The sequence below is a fragment of the Ambystoma mexicanum genome, chromosome 2q (assembly GCF_040938575.1).
Source record: "Ambystoma mexicanum isolate Mex_15411 chromosome 2q, UKY_AmexF1_1, whole genome shotgun sequence".
Lineage (NCBI taxonomy): Eukaryota > Metazoa > Chordata > Amphibia > Caudata > Ambystomatidae > Ambystoma > Ambystoma mexicanum.
In genome coordinates, this window is record NC_090924.1 from 1,445,019,421 (window position 1) to 1,445,037,647 (window position 18,227).

The window sequence follows — 18,227 nt, forward strand, 5'->3', positions numbered from 1 at the left end:
TGGCAGGGACCCCATATGCAGGACTGAACCTTGCATTCTATGACTATGCAGGCAACAATGCATTCACTGGCCATGGATGGCATTCCTGATGCATGTAGACTGGGATAAACATGTGATGGCAGGGACCCCATATGCAGGACTGCACCTTGCATTCTATGACTATACAGGCATACAATGCATTCACTGGCTATGGATGGCATTCCTAATGCATTGTAGTCTGTGCTAAACATGTGATGGCAGAGACCCCATATGCGGGGCTGCACCTTGCATTCTATGACTATACAAAGCATTCACTGGCTCTGGATGTCATTCGTGATGCATTGTAGTCCGGGCTAAACATGTGATGGCAGGGACCCCATATGCAGTGCTGCACCTTGCATTCTATACAGGCATACAATGCATTCACTGGCTATGGATGTCATTCCTGATGCATTGTAGTCTGGGTTAAACATGTGATGGCAGGGACCCCATATGTGGGGCTGCACCTTGCATTCTATGATGATACAGGCATAAAATGCATTCACTGGCTATGGATGGCATTCCTGATGCATTATAGTCTGGGCTAGACATGTGATGGCAGTGACCCCAAATGTGGGGCTGCACCTTGTATTCTATGACTATACAGGCATACAATGCGTTCTCTGGCTATGGATGGCATTTCTGATCCATTGTAGTCTGCGCTAAACATGTGATGGCAGGGACCCCATATGCGGGTCTGCACCTTGAATTCTATGACCATACAATGCATTCACTGGCTATGGATGGCATTCCTGATGCACTGTAGTCTGGGCTAAACATGTGATGGCACGGACCCCATATGTGGGGCTGCACATTGCATTCTATGACTATACAGGCATAAAATGCATTCACTGGCTATTGATGGCATTCCTTGGTCATTGTGGTCTAGGTTACACATGTGATGGCAGTGACCCCATATGCAGGGCTGCACCTTCCATTCCATGACTAAACAGGCATTCAATGCATTCAATGGCTATGGATGGCATTCTTGATGCTTTGTAGACTGGGCTAAACATGTGATGGCATGGAACCCGTATGCAAGGCTGCACCTTGCATTCTATGACGCTACAGGCATACAATGCAGTCACTGGCTATGGATGTCATTTGTGATGCATTGTAGTCTGGGCTAAACATGTGATGGCAGGGACCCCATATGCAGGGCTGCACCTTGCATTCTATACAGGCATACAATGCATTCACTGTCTATGGATGTCATTCCTGATGCATTGTAGTCTGAGTTAAACATGTGATGGCAGGGACCCCATATGTGGGGCTGCACCTTGCATTCTATGACTATACAGGCATACAATGCAGTCACTGGCTATGGATGGCATTCCTGATGCATTATAGTCTGGGCTAGACATGTGATGGCAGTGACCCCAAATGTGGGGCTGCACCTTGTATTCTATGACTATACAGGCATACAATGCGTTCTCTGGCTATGGATGGCATTTCTGATCCATTGTAGTCTGGGCTAAACATGTGATGGCAGGGACCCCATATGCAGGTCTGCACCTTGAATTCTATGACCATACAATGCATTCACTGGCTATGGATGGCATTCCTGATGCACTGTAGACTGGGCTAAACATGTGATGGCACGGACCCCATATGTGGGGCTGCACATTGCATTCTATGACTATACAGGCATAAAATGCATTCACTGGCTATTGATGGCATTCCTTGGTCATTGTGGTCTAGGCTACACATGTGGTGGCAGTGACCCATATGCAGGGCTGCACCTTCCATTCCATGACTATACAGGCATTCAATGCATTCAATGGCTATGGATGGCATTCCTGATGCTTTGTAGACTGGGCTAAACATGTGATGGCATGGAACCCGTATGCAAGGCTGCACCTTGCATTCTATGACGCTACAGGCATACAATGCATTCACGGGCTATGGGTGGAATTCCTGATGCATTGTAGTCTGGGCTAAACATGTGATGGCATGGAACCCACATGCAGGGCTGCACCTTGCATTCTATGACTATAAAGGCATACAATTCATTCAATGGCTATGGATGGCATTCCTGGTGCATTGTAGTCTGGGCTACACATGTGATGGCAGTGACCCCATATGCAGGGCTGCACCTTCCATTCCATGACTATACAGGCATTCAATGCATAAAATGGATATGGATGGCATTCCTGATGCACTGTACTCTGTACTAAACATGTGATGGCAGGGACCCCATATGCAGGACTGAACCTTGCATTCTATGACTATGCAGGCAACAATGCATTCACTGGCCATGGATGGCATTCCTGATGCATGTAGACTGGGATAAACATGTGATGGCAGAGGCCCATATGCGGGGCTGCACCTTGCATTCTATGACTATACAATGCATTCACTGCCTCTGGATGTCATTTGTGATGCATTGTAGTCTGGGCTAAACATGTGATGGCAGGGACCCCATATGCGGGTTTGCACCTTGAATTCTATGACCATACAATGCATTCACTGGCTATGGATGGCATTCCTGATGCATTGTAGTCTGGGCTAAACATGTGATGGCAGGGACCCCATATGTGGGGCTGCACATTGCATTCTATGACTATACAGGCATAAAATGCATTCACTGGCTATGGATGGCATTCCTGGTGCATTGTAGTCTGGGCTACACATGTGATGGCAGTGGCCCCATATGCAGGGCTGCACCTTCCATTCCATGACTATACAGGCATTCAATGCATTCAATGGTTATGGATGGCATTCCTGATGCTTTGTAGACTGGGCTAAACATGTGATGGCATGGAACCCGTATGCAAGGCTGCACCTTGCATTCTATGACGCTACAGGCATACAATGCAGTCACTGGCTATGGATGGCATTCCTGATGCATTGTAGTCTGGGCTAAACATGTGATGGCATGGAACCCACATGCAGGGCTGCACCTTGCATTCTATGACTATAAAGGCATACAATTCATTCAATGGCTATGGATGGCATTCCTGGTGCATTGTAGTCTGGGCTACACATGTGATGGCAGTGACCCCATATGCAGGGCTGCACCTTCCATTCCATGACTATACAGGCATTCAATGCATAAAATGGATATGGATGGCATTCCTGATGCACTGTAGTCTGTACTAAACATGTGATGGCAGGGACCCCATATGCAGGACTGAACCTTGCATTCTATGACTATGCAGGCAACAATGCATTCACTGGCCATGGATGGCATTCCTGATGCATGTAGACTGGGATAAACATGTGATGGCAGGGACCCCATATGCAGGACTGCACCTTGCATTCTATGACTATACAGGCATACAATGCATTCACTGGCTATGGATGGCATTCCTAATGCATTGTAGTCTGTGCTAAACATGTGATGGCAGAGGCCCATATGCGGGGCTGCACCTTGCATTCTATGACTATACAATGCATTCACTGCCTCTGGATGTCATTTGTGATGCATTGTAGTCTGGGCTAAACATGTGATGGCAGGGACCCCATATGCAGGGCTGCACCTTGCATTCTATACAGGCATACAATGCATTCACTGTCTATGGATGTCATTCCTGATGCATTGTAGTCTGAGTTAAACATGTGATGGCAGGGACCCCATATGTGGGTTTGCACCTTGCATTCTATGACTATACAGGCATACAATGCAGTCACTGGCTATGGATTGCATTCCTGATGCATTGTAGTCTGTGCTAAACATGTGATGGCAGAGACCCCATATGCGGGGCTGCACCTTGCATTCTATGACTATACAAAGCATTCACTGGCTCTGGATGTCATTCGTGATGCATTGTAGTCCGGGCTAAACATGTGATGGCAGGGACCCCATATGCAGTGCTGCACCTTGCATTCTATACAGGCATACAATGCATTCACTGGCTATGGATGTCATTCCTGATGCATTGTAGTCTGGGTTAAACATTTGATGGCAGGGACCCCATATGTGGGGCTGCACCTTGCATTCTATGATGATACAGGCATAAAATGCATTCACTGGCTATGGATGGCATTCCTGATGCATTATAGTCTGGGCTAGACATGTGATGGCAGTGACCCCAAATGTGGGGCTGCACCTTGTATTCTATGACTATACAGGCATACAATGCCTTCTCTGGCTATGGATGGCATTTCTGATCCATTGTAGTCTGGGCTAGACATGTGATGGCAGGGACCCCATATGCGGGTCTGCACCTTGAATTCTATGACCATACAATGCATTCACTGGCTATGGATGGCATTCCTGATGCACTGTAGTCTGGGCTAAACATGTGATGGCACGGACCCCATATGTGGGGCTGCACATTGCATTCTATGACTATACAGGCATAAAATGCATTCACTGGCTATTGATGGCATTCCTTGGTCATTGTGGTCTAGGCTACACATGTGATGGCAGTGACCCCATATGCAGGGCTGCACCTTCCATTCCATGACTATACAGGCATTCAATGCATTCAATGGCTATGGATGGCATTCCTGATGCTTTGTAGACTGGGCTAAACATGTGATGGCATGGAACCCGTATGCAAGGCTGCACCTTGCATTCTATGACGCTACAGGCATACAATGCAGTCACTGGCTATGGATGGCATTCCTGATGCATTGTAGTCTGGGCTAAACCTGTGATGGCAGGGATCCCATATGCGGGGCTGCACCTTGTATTTTATGACTATACAGGCATACAATGCATTCACGGGCTATGGGTGGAATTCCTGATGCATTGTAGTCTGGGCTAAACATGTGATGGCATGGAACCCACATGCAGGGCTGCACCTTGCATTCTATGACTATAAAGGCATACAATTCATTCAATGGCTATGGATGGCATTCCTGGTGCATTGTAGTCTGGGCTACACATGTGATGGCAGTGACCCCATATGCAGGGCTGCACCTTCCATTCCATGACTATACAGGCATTCAATGCATAAAATGGATATGGATGGCATTCCTGATGCACTGTAGTCTGTACTAAACATGTGATGGCAGGGACCCCATATGCAGGACTGAACCTTGCATTCTATGACTATGCAGGCAACAATGCATTCACTGGCCATGGATGGCATTCCTGATGCATGTAGACTGGGATAAACATGTGATGGCAGGGACCCCATATGCAGGACTGCACCTTGCATTCTATGACTATACAGGCATACAATGCATTCACTGGCTATGGATGGCATTCCTAATGCATTGTAGTCTGTGCTAAACATGTGATGGCAGAGGCCCATATGCGGGGCTGCACCTTGCATTCTATGACTATACAATGCATTCACTGCCTCTGGATGTCATTTGAGATGCATTGTAGTCTGGGCTAAACATGTGATGGCAGGGACCCCATATGCAGGGCTGCACCTTGCATTCTATACAGGCATACAATGCATTCACTGTCTATGGATGTCATTCCTGATGCATTGTAGTCTGAGTTAAACATGTGATGGCAGGGACCCCATATGTGGGGCTGCACCTTGCATTCTATGACTATACAGGCATACAATGCAGTCACTGGCTATGGATTGCATTCCTGATGCATTGTAGTCTGGGCTAAACATGTGATGGCAGGAACCCCATATGCGGGTCTGCACCTTGAATTCTATGACCATACAATGCATTCACTGGCTATGGTTGGCATTCCTGATGCATTGTAGTCTGGGCTAAACATGTGATGGCAGGGACCCCATATGTGGGGCTGCACATTGCATTCTATGACTATACAGGCATAAAATGCATTCACTGGCTATGGATGGCATTCCTGGTGCATTGTAGTCTGGGCTACACATGTGATGGCAGTGGCCCCATATGCAGGGCTGCACCTTCCATTCCATGACTATACAGGCATACAATGCATTCACTGGCTATGAATGTCATTCCTGATGCATTGTAGTCTGGGCTAAACATGTGATGGCAGGGATCCCATATGCACACTTGTACCTTGCATTTTATGATTATACAGGCATACAAAGCATTCACTGGCTATGGATGGCATTCCTGATGCATTGTAGTCTGTACTAAAGATGTGATGGCAGGGAGCCCATATTCAGGCCTGCACCTTGCATTCTATGACTATGCAAGCATGCAATGCATTAACTGGCTATGGACGGCATTCCTGATGCATTGTAGACTGGGCTAAACATATGATGGCATGGACCCCGTATGCAAGGCTGCACCTTGCATTCTATGACTATACAGACATACAATGCAATCACTGGCTATGGATCGCATTCCTGATGCATTGCAGTCTGGGCTAAACATGTGATGGCAGGGATCCCATATGCGGTGCTGCACCTTGTATTTTATGACTATACAGGCACACAATTCATTCAATGGCTATGGATGACATTCCTGGTGCATTGTAGTCTGGGCTACACATGTGATGGCAGTGACCCCATATGCAGGACTGCACCTTCCATTCCATGACTGTACAGGCATTCAATGCATAAAATGGCTATGGATGGCATTCCTGATGCACTGTAGTCTGTACTAAACATGTGATGGCAGGGACCCCATATGCAGGACTGCACCTTGCATTCTCTGACTATACAGGCATACAATGCATTCACTGGCTATGGATGGCATTCCTGATCCATTGTAGTCTGGGCTAAACATGTGATGGCAGGGACCCCATATGCGGGTCTGCACCTTGAATTCTATGACCATACAATGCATTCACTGGCCATGGATGGCATTCCTGATGCACTGTAGTCTGGGCTAAACATGTGATGGCAGGGACCCCATATCCAGGGCTGCACCTTGCATTCTATGACTATACAGGCATACAATGCATTCACTGGCTATGGATGGCATTCCTAATGCATTGTAGTCTATGCTAAACATGTGATGGCAGGGACCCCATATCCAGGGCTGCACCTTGCATTCTATGACTATAGAGGCATACAATGCATTCACTGACTATGGATGGCATTCCTGATGCACTGTAGTCTGGGCTAAACATGTGATGGCAGGGACCCCATATGCAAGGCTGCACCTTGCATTTTATGATTATACAGGCATACAATGCATTAACTGGCTACGGATGGCATTCCTGATGCATTGTAGTCTGGGCTAAACATGTGATGGCAGGGACCCCATATGCAGGGCTGCACCTTGCATTTTATGACTATACAGGCATGCAATGCATTCACAGGCTTTGGATGGAATTCCTGATGCATTATAGTCTGGGCTAGACATGTGATGGCAATGACCCCAAATGCGGCTGCACCTTGCATTCTATGACTATGCAGGCATGCAATGCATTCACTGGCTATGGATGGCAGTCCTGATGCATTGCAGTCTGGGCTAAACATGTGATGGCATGGAACCCATATGCAGGGCTGCACCTTGCATTCTATGACTATAAAGGCATACAATTCATTCAATGGCTAAGGGTGGCATTCCTGGTGCATTGTAGTCTGGGCTACACATGTGATGGCAGTGACCCCATATGCAGGGCTGCACCTTCCATTTCATGACTATACAGGCATTCAATGCATAAAATGGCTATGGATGGCTTTCCTGATGCACTGTAGTCTGTACTAAACATGTGATGGCAGGGACCCCATATGCAGGACTGCACAATGCACTGTATGACTATACAGGCACAAATGCATTCACTGGCTATGGATGGCATTCCTGATGCATTTTAGTCTGGGCTAAACATGTGATGGCAGGGACCCCATATGCAGGGCTGCACCTTGCATTTTATGACTATACAGGCATGCAATGCATTCACAGGCTTTGGATGGAATTCCTGATGCATTATAGTCTGGGCTAGACATGTGATGGCAATGACCCCAAATGTGGCTGCACCTTGCATTCTATGGCTATGCAGGCATGCAATGCATTCACTCGCTATGGATGGCAGTCCTGATGCATTGCAGTCGGGGCTAAACATGTGATGGCAGGGATCCCATATGCGGGGCTGCACCTTGTATTTTATGACTATACAGCCATACAATGCATTCACAACCAATGGATGAAATTCCTGATGCATTGTAGTCTGGGCTAAACATGTGATGGCATGGAACCCATATTCATGGCTGCACCTTGCATTCTATGACTATAAAGGCATACAATTCATTCAATGGCTAAGGGTGGCATTCCTGGTGCATTGTAGTCTGGGCTACACATGTGATGGCAGTGACCCCATATGCAGGGCTGCACCTTCCATTTCATGACTATACAGGCATTCAATGCATAAAATGGCTATGGATGGCATTCCTGATGCACTGTAGTCTGTACTAAACATGTGATGGCAGTGACCCCATATGCAGGGCTGCACCTTCCATTTCATGACTATACAGGCAACAATGCATTCACTGGCTATGGATGGCATTCCTGATGCACTGTAGTCTGGGCTAAACATGTGATGGCAGGGACCCCATATGCAGGGCTGCACCTTGCATTCTATGACTATACAATGCATTCACTGGCTATGGATGTCATTCCTGATGCATTGTAGTCTGGGCTAAACATGTGATGGCAGGGACCCCATATGCAGGGCTGCACTTTCCATTCCATGACTATACAGGCATAAAATGTATTCACTGGCTATGAATGTCATTCCTGATGTATTGAAGTCTGGGCTAAACATTTGATGGCAGGGATCCCATATGCACACTTGTACCTTGCATTTTATGATTATACAGGTATACAATGCATTCACTGGCTATGGATGGCATTCCTGATGCATTGTAGTATGTACTAAACATGTGATGGCAGGGAGCCCATATGCAGGCCTGCACCTTGCATTCTATGACTATACACGGATGCAATGCATTAACTGGCTATGGACGGCATTCCTGATGCATTGTAGACTGGGCTAAACATCTGATGGCATGGACCCTGTATGCAAGGCTGCACCTTGCATTCTATGACTATACAGGCATACAATGCAGTCACTGGCTATGGGTGGAATTCCTGATGCATTGTAGTCTGGGCTAAACATGTGATGGCATGGAACCCATATGCAGGGCTGCACCTTCCATTCCATGACTATACAGGCAGTCAATGCATAAAATGGCTATGGATGGCATTCCTGATGCACTGTAGTCTGTACTAAACATGTGATAGCAGGGACCCCATATCCAGGGCTGCACCTTCCATTCTATGACTATACAGGCAACAATGCATTCACTGGCCATGGATGGCATTCCTGATGCACTGTAGTCTGGGCTAAACATGTGATGGTAGGGACCCCATATCCAGGGCTGCACCTTGCATTCTATGACTATACAGGCATACAATGCATTCACTGGCTATGGATGGCATTCCTAATGCATTGTAGTCTGTGCTAAACATGTGATGGCAGGGACCCCATATCCAGGGCTGCACCTTGCATTCTATGACTATAGAGGCATACAATGCATTCACTGACTATGGATGGCATTCCTGATGCACTGTAGTCTGGGCTAAACATGTGATGGCAGGGACCCCATATGCAAGCCTGCACCTTGCATTTTATGACTATACAGGCATACAATGCATTAACTGGCTACGGATGGCATTCCTGATGCATTGTAGTCTGGACTAAACATGTGATGGCAGGGACCCCATATGCAGGGCTGCACCTTGCATTTTATGACTATACAGGCATGCAATGCATTCACAACCTATGGATGAAATTCCTGATGCATTGTAGTCTGGGCTAAACATTTGATGGCATGGAACCCATATGCATGGCTGCACCTTGCATTCTATGACTATAAAGGGATACAATTCATTCAATGGCTAAGGGTGGCATTCCTGGTGCATTGTAGTCTGGTCTACACATGTGATGGCAGTGACCCCATATGCAGGGCTGCACCTTCCATTTCATGACTATACAGGCATTCAATGCATAAAATGGCTATGGATGGCATTCCTGATGCACTGTAGTCTGTACTAAACATGTGATGGCAGGGACCCCATATGCAGGATTGCACAATGCATTGTATGACTATACAGGCAACAATGCATTCACTGGCTATGGATGTCATTCCTGATGCATTGTAGTCTGGGCTAAATATGTGATGGCAGGGACCTCATATGCAGGACTGCACCTTGCATTCTATGACTATACAGGCATGCAATGCATTAACTGGCTATTGATGGCATTCCTGATGCTTTGCAGTCTAGGCTAAACATGTGGTGGCAGGGGGCCCATATGCGGTTCTGCCCCTTGCATTCTATGACAATACAGGCATACAATGCATTCACTGGCTATGTGCGGTGTTCCTGATGCACTGTAGTCTGGGTTAAACAAGTGATGGCAGGGACCCCATATGCAGGGCTGCACCTTGTATTCTATGACTATACAGGCATAAAATGCATTCACTGGCTATGGATGGCATTTCTGATGCATTGTAGTCTGGGCTAAACATGTGGTGGCAGGGACCCCATATGCGGGGCTGCACCTTGCATTCTATGACCATACAATACATTCACTGGCTATGGATGGCATTCCTGATGCATTGTAGTTTGGGCTAAACATGTGATGGCAGGGATCCCATATGCACGCTTGTACCTTGCATTCTATGACTATGCAGGCAACAATGCATTCACTGGCTATGGATGGCATTCCTGATGCATTGTAGACTGTGCTAAACATGTGAAAGCAGGGAGCCCATATGCAGGCCTGCACCTTGCATTTTATGACTATACAGGCATACAATGCATTCACTGGCTATGGATGGCATTCCTGATGCAATGTAGTCTGTGCTAAACATGTGATGGCAGGGAGCCCATATGCAGGCCTGCACCTTGCATTCTATGACTATAGAGGCATACAATGCATTCACTGACTATGGATGGCATTACTGATGCACTGTAGTCTGGGCTAAACATGTGATGGCAGGGACCCCATATGCAAGACTGCACCTTGCATTTTATGACTATACAGGCATACAATGCATTAACTGGCTACGGATGGCATTCCTGATGCATTGTAGTCTGGGCTAAACATGTGATGGCAGGGACCCCATATGCAGGGCTGCACCTTGCATTTTATGACTATACAGGCATGCAATGCATTCACAGGCTTTGGATGGAATTCCTGATGCATTATAGTCTGGGCTAGACATGTGATGGCAATGACTCCAAATGTGGCTGCACCTTGCATTCTATGACTATGCAGGCATGCAATGCATTCACTGGCAGTCCTGATGCATTGCAGTCTGGGCTAAACATGTGATGGCAGGGATCCCATATGCGGGGCTGCACCTTGTATTTTATGACTATACAGCCATACAATGCATTCACGAGCTATGGATGAAATTCCTGATGCATTGTAGTCTGGGCTAAACATGTGATGGCATGGAACCCATATGCAGGACTGCACTTTCCATTTCATGACTATACAGGCATTCAATGCATAAAATGGCTATGGATGGCATTCCTGATGCACTGTAGTCTGTACTAAACATGTGATGGCAGGGACCCCATATGCAGGGCTGCACCTTGCATTCTATGACTATACAGGCATACAATGCATTCACTGGCTATAGATGGCATTCCTAATGCATTGTAGTCTGTGCTAAACATGTGATGGCAGAGACCCCATATGCTGGGCTGCACCTTGCATTCTATGACTATACAATGCATTCACTGGCTATGGATGTCATTCCTGATGCATTGTAGTCTGGGCTAAACATGTGATGGCAGGGACCCCATATGCAAGGCTGTACCTTGCATTCTATGACTATACAAGCGTGCAATGCATTAACTGGCTATGGACGGCATTCCTGATGCATTGTAGACTGGGCTAAACATCTAATGGCATGGAGCCCATATGCAAGGCTGCACCTTGTATTTTATGATTATACAGGCATACAATGCATTCATGGCTATGGATGGCATTCCTGGTACATTGTAGTCTGGGCTACACATGTTATGGCAGTGACCCATATGCAGGGCTGCACCTTCCATTCCATGACTATACAGGCATTCAATGCATACAATGGCTATGGATGGCATTCCTGATGCACTGTAGTCTGTACTAAACATGTGATGGCAGGGACCCCATATGCAGGACTGCACCTTGCATTCTATGACTATACAGGCAACAATGCATTCACTGGCTATGGATGGCATTCCTGATGCACTGTAGTCTGGGCTAAACATGTGATGGCAGGGACCCCATATGCAGGGCTGCACCTTGCATTCTATGACTAGACAGGCATACAATGCATTCACTGGCTATAGATGGCATTCCTAATGCATTGTAGTCTGTGCTAAACATGTGATGGCAGAAACCCCATATGCGGGGCTGCACCTTGCATTCTATGACTATACAATGCATTCACTGGCTATGGATGTCATTCCTGATGCATTGTAGTCTGGGCTAACCATGTGATGTCAGGGACCCCATATGCAAGGCTGTACCTTGCATTCTATGACTATACAGGCATACAATGCATTCACTGGCTATGGATGGCATTCCTGATGCATTGTAGTCTGGGCTAAACATGTGATGGCAGGGAGCCCATATGCAGGCCTGCACCTTGCCTTCTATAACTATACAGGCATGCAATGCATTAACTGGCTATGGATGGCATTCCTGATGCATTGTAGACTGGGCTAAACATCTGATGGCAGGGTCCCCATATGCAGGGCTGTACCTTGCATTCTATGACTATAAAGGCATACAATTCATTCAATGGCTATGGATGGCATTCCTGGTACATTGTAGTCTGGGCTACACATGTGATGGCAGTGACCCCATATGCAGGGCTGCACCTTCCATTCCATGACTATACAGGCATTCAATGCATAAAATGGCTATGGATGGCATTCTTGATGCACTGTTGTCTTGGCTAAACATGTGATAGAAGTGACCCCATATGCGGGGCTGGATCTTGCATTGTATGACTATGCAGGCATACAAAGCATTCACGGGATATGGATGGAATTCCTGATGTATTGTAGTCTGGGCTAAACATGTGATGGCAAGGACCCCATAAGCAGGGCTGCACCTTGCATTCTATGACTATACAAGCATGCAATGCATTAACTGCCTATGTATGGCATTACTAGTGCATTGCAGTATGGGCTAAACATGTGATGGCAGGGACCCCATATGCAGGGCTGCACCTTGCATTCTATGACTATACAGGCATACAATGCATTCACTGGCTATGTGCGGTGTTCCTGATGCACTGTAGTCTGGGTTAAACATGTGATGGCAGGGACCCCATATGCAGGGCTGCACCTTGTATTCTATGACTACACAGGCATAAAATGCATTCACTGGCTATGGTTGGCATTCCTGATGCATTATAATCTGTGCTAGACATGTGATGACAGGGACCACAAATACGGGGCTGCACCTTGCATTCTATGACTTTACAGGCATACAATGCATTCACTGGCTATGGATGGCATTTCTGATGCATTGTAGTCTGGGCTAAACATGTGGTGGCAGGGACCCCATATGCGGGGCTGCACCTTGCATTCTATGACCATACAATGCATTCACTGGCTATGGATGGCATTCCTGATGCATTGTAGTTTGGGCTAAACATGTGATGGCAGAGATCCCATATGCACGCTTGTGCCTTGCATTTTATGACTATACAGGCATACAATGCATTCACTGGCTATGGCTGGCATTCCTGAAGCATTGTAGACTCGGCTAAACATCTGATGGCATGGACCCCGTATGCAAGGCTGCACCTTGCATTCTATGACCATACAGGCATACAATGCAGTCACTGGCTATGGATGGCATTCCTGATGCATTGTAGTCTGGGCTAAACATGTGATGGCATGGAACCCATATACAGGGCTGCACCTTGCATTCTATGAGTATAAAGGCATACAATTCATTCAATGGCTATGGATGGCATTCCTGGTGCATTGTAGTCTGTACTAAACATGTGATGGCAGGGACCCCATATGCAGGACTGCACCTCTCATTCTATGACTATACAGGCAACAATGCATTCACTGGCCATGGATGGCATTCCTGATGCACTGTATATTGGGCTAAACATGTGATGGTAGGGACCCCATATGCAGGGCTGCACCTTGCATTCTATGACTATATAGGCATACAATGCATTCACTGGCTATGGATGGCATTCCTGATGCATTGTAGTCTGGGCTAAACATGTGATGGCACTGACCCCATATGCAGGGCTGCACCTTGCATTCTATACAGGCATACAATGCATTCACTGGCTATGGATGTCATTCCTGATGCATTGTAGTGTGGGTTAAACATGTGATGGCAGGGACCCCTTATGTGGGGCTGCACCTTGCATTCTATGACTATACAGGCATAAAATGCATTCACTGGCTAAGGATGGCATTCCTGATGCATTATAGTCTGGGCTAGACATGTGATGGCAGGGACCCCAAATGCGGGGCTGCTCCTTGCATTCTATGACTCTACAGGCATACAATGCATTCTCTGGCTATGAATGTCATTCCTGATGCATTGTAGTCTGGGCTAAACATGTGATGGCAGGGACCCCATATGCAGGGCTGCACCTTGCATTCTATGACTCTACAGGCATACAATGCATTCTATGGCTATGAATGTCATTCCTGATGCATTGTAGTCTGGGCTAGACATGTGATGGCAGGGGCCCCATATGCGGGGCATGCACCTTGCATTCTATGACTATGCAATGCATTCACTGGCTATGGATGTCATTCCTGATGCATTGTAGTCTGGGCTAAACATGTGATGGCAGGGACCCCATATACAGGGCTGCTCCTTGCATTCTATACAGGCATAACATGCATTCACTGGCTATGGATGTTATTCCTGATGCATTGTAGTCTGGGCTAAACATGTGATGGCATGGAACCCATATGCAAGGCTGCACCTTGCATTCTATGAGTATAAAGGCATACAATTCATTCAATGGCTATGTATGGCATTCCTGGTGCATTGTAGTTTGGGCTACACATGTGATGGCAGTGACCCCATATGCAGGGCTGCACCTTACATTCCATGACTATACAGGCATACAATGCGTTCACTGGCTATGAATGTCATTCCTGATGCATTGTAGTCTGGGCTAAACATGTGATGGCAGGGACCCCATATGCAGGGCTGCACCTTGCATTCTATGACTATACAGGCATACAATGCGTTCACTGGATATGGATGGCATTCCTAATGCTTTGTAGTCTGTGCTAAACATGTGATGGCAGGGGCCCCATATGCGGGGCTGCACCTTGCATTCTATGACCATGCAATGCATTCAATGGCTATGGATGTCATTCCTGATGCATTGTAGTCTGGGCTAAACATGTGATGGCAGGGATCCCATATGCACACTTGTGCCTTGCATTTTATGACTATACAGGCATACAATGCATTCACTGGCTATGGCTGGCATTCCTGATGCATTGTAGACTCGGCTAAACATCTGATGGCATGGACCCCGTATGCAAGGCTGCACCTTGCATTCTATGAGTATAAAGGCATACAATTCATTCAATGGCTATGTATGGCATTCCTGGTGCATTGTAGTTTGGGCTACACATGTGATGGCAGTGACCCCATATGCAGGGCTGCACCTTACATTCCATGACTATACAGGCATACAATGCGTTCACTGGCTATGAATGTCATTCCTGATGCATTGTAGTCTAGGCTAAACATGTGATGGCAGGGACCCCATATGCAGGGCTGCACCTTGCATTCTATGACTATACAGGCATACAATGTGTTCACTGGCTATGAATGTCATTCCTGATGCATTGTAGTCTGGGCTAAACATGTGATGGCAGGGACCCCATATGCAGGGCTGCACCTTGCATTCTATGACTATACAGGCATACAATGCGTTCACTGGATATGGATGGCATTCCTAATGCTTTGGAGTCTGTGCTAAACATGTGATGGCAGGGACACCATATGCGGGGCTGCACCTTGCATTCTATGACCATGCAATGCATTCAATGGCTATGGATGTCATTCCTGATGCATTGTAGTCTGGGCTAAACATGTGATGGCAGGGATCCCATATGCACACTTGTGCCTTGCATTTTATGACTATACAGGCATACAATGCATTCACTGGCTATGGCTGGCATTCCTGATGCATTGTAGACTCGGCTAAACATCTGATGGCATGGACCCCGTATGCAAGGCTGCACCTTGCATTCTATGAGTATAAAGGCATACAATTCATTCAATGGCTATGTATGGCATTCCTGGTGCATTGTAGTTTGGGCTACACATGTGATGGCAGTGACCCCATATGCAGGGCTGCACCTTACATTCCATGACTATACAGGCATACAATGCGTTCACTGGCTATGAATGTCATTCCTGATGCATTGTAGTCTAGGCTAAACATGTGATGGCAGGGACCCCATATGCAGGGCTGCACCTTGCATTCTATGACTATACAGGCATACAATGCATTCACTGGATATGGATGGCATTCCTAATGCATTGTAGTCTGTGCAAAACATGTGATGGCAGGGGCCCCATATGCGGGGCTGCACCTTGCATTCTATGACTATGCAATGCATTCACTGGCTATGGATGTCATTCCTGATGCATTGTAGTCTGGGCTAAACATGTGATGGCAGGGATCCCATATGCACACTTGTGCCTTGCATTTTATTACTATACAGGCATACAATGCATTCACTGGCTATGGCTGGCATTCCTGATGTAATGTAGACTCATCTAAACATCTGATGGCATGGACCCCATATGCAAGGCTGCACCTTGCATTCTATGACCATACAGGCATACAATGCAGTCACTGGCTATGGATGGCATTCCTGATGCATTGTAGTCTGGGCTAAACATGTGATGGCAGGGATCCCATATGCGGGGCTGCACCTTGTATTTTATGACTATACAGGCATACAATGCATTCACGGGCTATGGGTGGAATTCCTGATGCATTGTAGTCTGGGCTAAACATGTGATGGCATGGAACCCATATGCAGGGCTGCACCTTGCATTCTATGAGTATAAAGGCATACAATTCATTCAATGGCTATGGAAGGCATTCCTGGTGCATTGTAGTCTGTACTAAACATGTGATGGCAGGGACCCCATATGCAGGACTGCACCTCTCATTCTATGACTATACAGGCAACAATGCATTCACTGGCAATGGATGGCATTCCTGATGCACTGTAGTCTGGGCTAAACATGTGATGGTAGGGACCCCATATGCAGGGCTGCACCTTGCATTCTATGACTATATAGGCATACAATGCATTCACTGTCTATGGATGGCATTCCTGATGCATTGTAGTCTGGGCTAAACATCTGATGGCACTGACCCCATATGCAGGGCTGCACCTTGCATTCTATACAGGCATACAATGCATTCAATGGCTATGGATGTCATTCCTGATGCATTGTAGTCTGGATTAAACATGTGATGGCAGGGACCCCATATGTGGGGCTGCACCTTGCATTCTATGACTATACAGGCATAAAATGCATTCACTGGCTAAGGATGGCATTCCTGATGCATTATAGTCTGGGCTAGACATGTGATGGCAGGGACCCCAAATGCGGGGCTGCTCCTTGCATTCTATGACTCTACAGGCATACAATGCGTTCACTGGCTATGAATGTCATTCCTGATGCATTGTAGTCTGGGCTAAACATGTGATGGCAGGGACCCCATATGCAGTGCTGAACCTTGCATTCTATACAGGCATACAATGCATTCTCTGGCTATGAATGTCATTCCTGATGCATTGTAGTCTGGGCTAAACATGTGATGGCAGGGACCCCATATGCAGGGCTGCACCTTGCATTCTATGACTCTACACGCATACAATGCATTCTATGGCTATGAATGTCATTCCTGATGCATTTTAGTCTGGGCTAGACATGTGATGGCAGGGGCCCCATATGCGGGGCATGCACCTTGCATTCTATGACTATACAGGCATACAATGCATTCACTGGCTATGGATGGCATTCCTGAACCATTGTAGTCTGGGCTAAACATGTGATGGCAGGGTTCCCATATGCAAGGCTGCACCTTACATTCTATGAGTATAAAGGCATACAATTCATTCAATGGCTATGTATGGCATTCCTGGTGCATTGTAGTTTGGGTTACACATGTGATGGCAGTGACCCCATATGCAGGGCTGCACCTTACATTCCATGACTATACAGGCATACAATGCGTTCACTGGCTATGAATGTCATTCCTGATGCATTGTAGTCTGGGCTAAACATGTGATGGCAGGGACCCCATATGCAGGGCTGCACCTTGCATTCTATGACTATACAGGCATACAATGCGTTCACT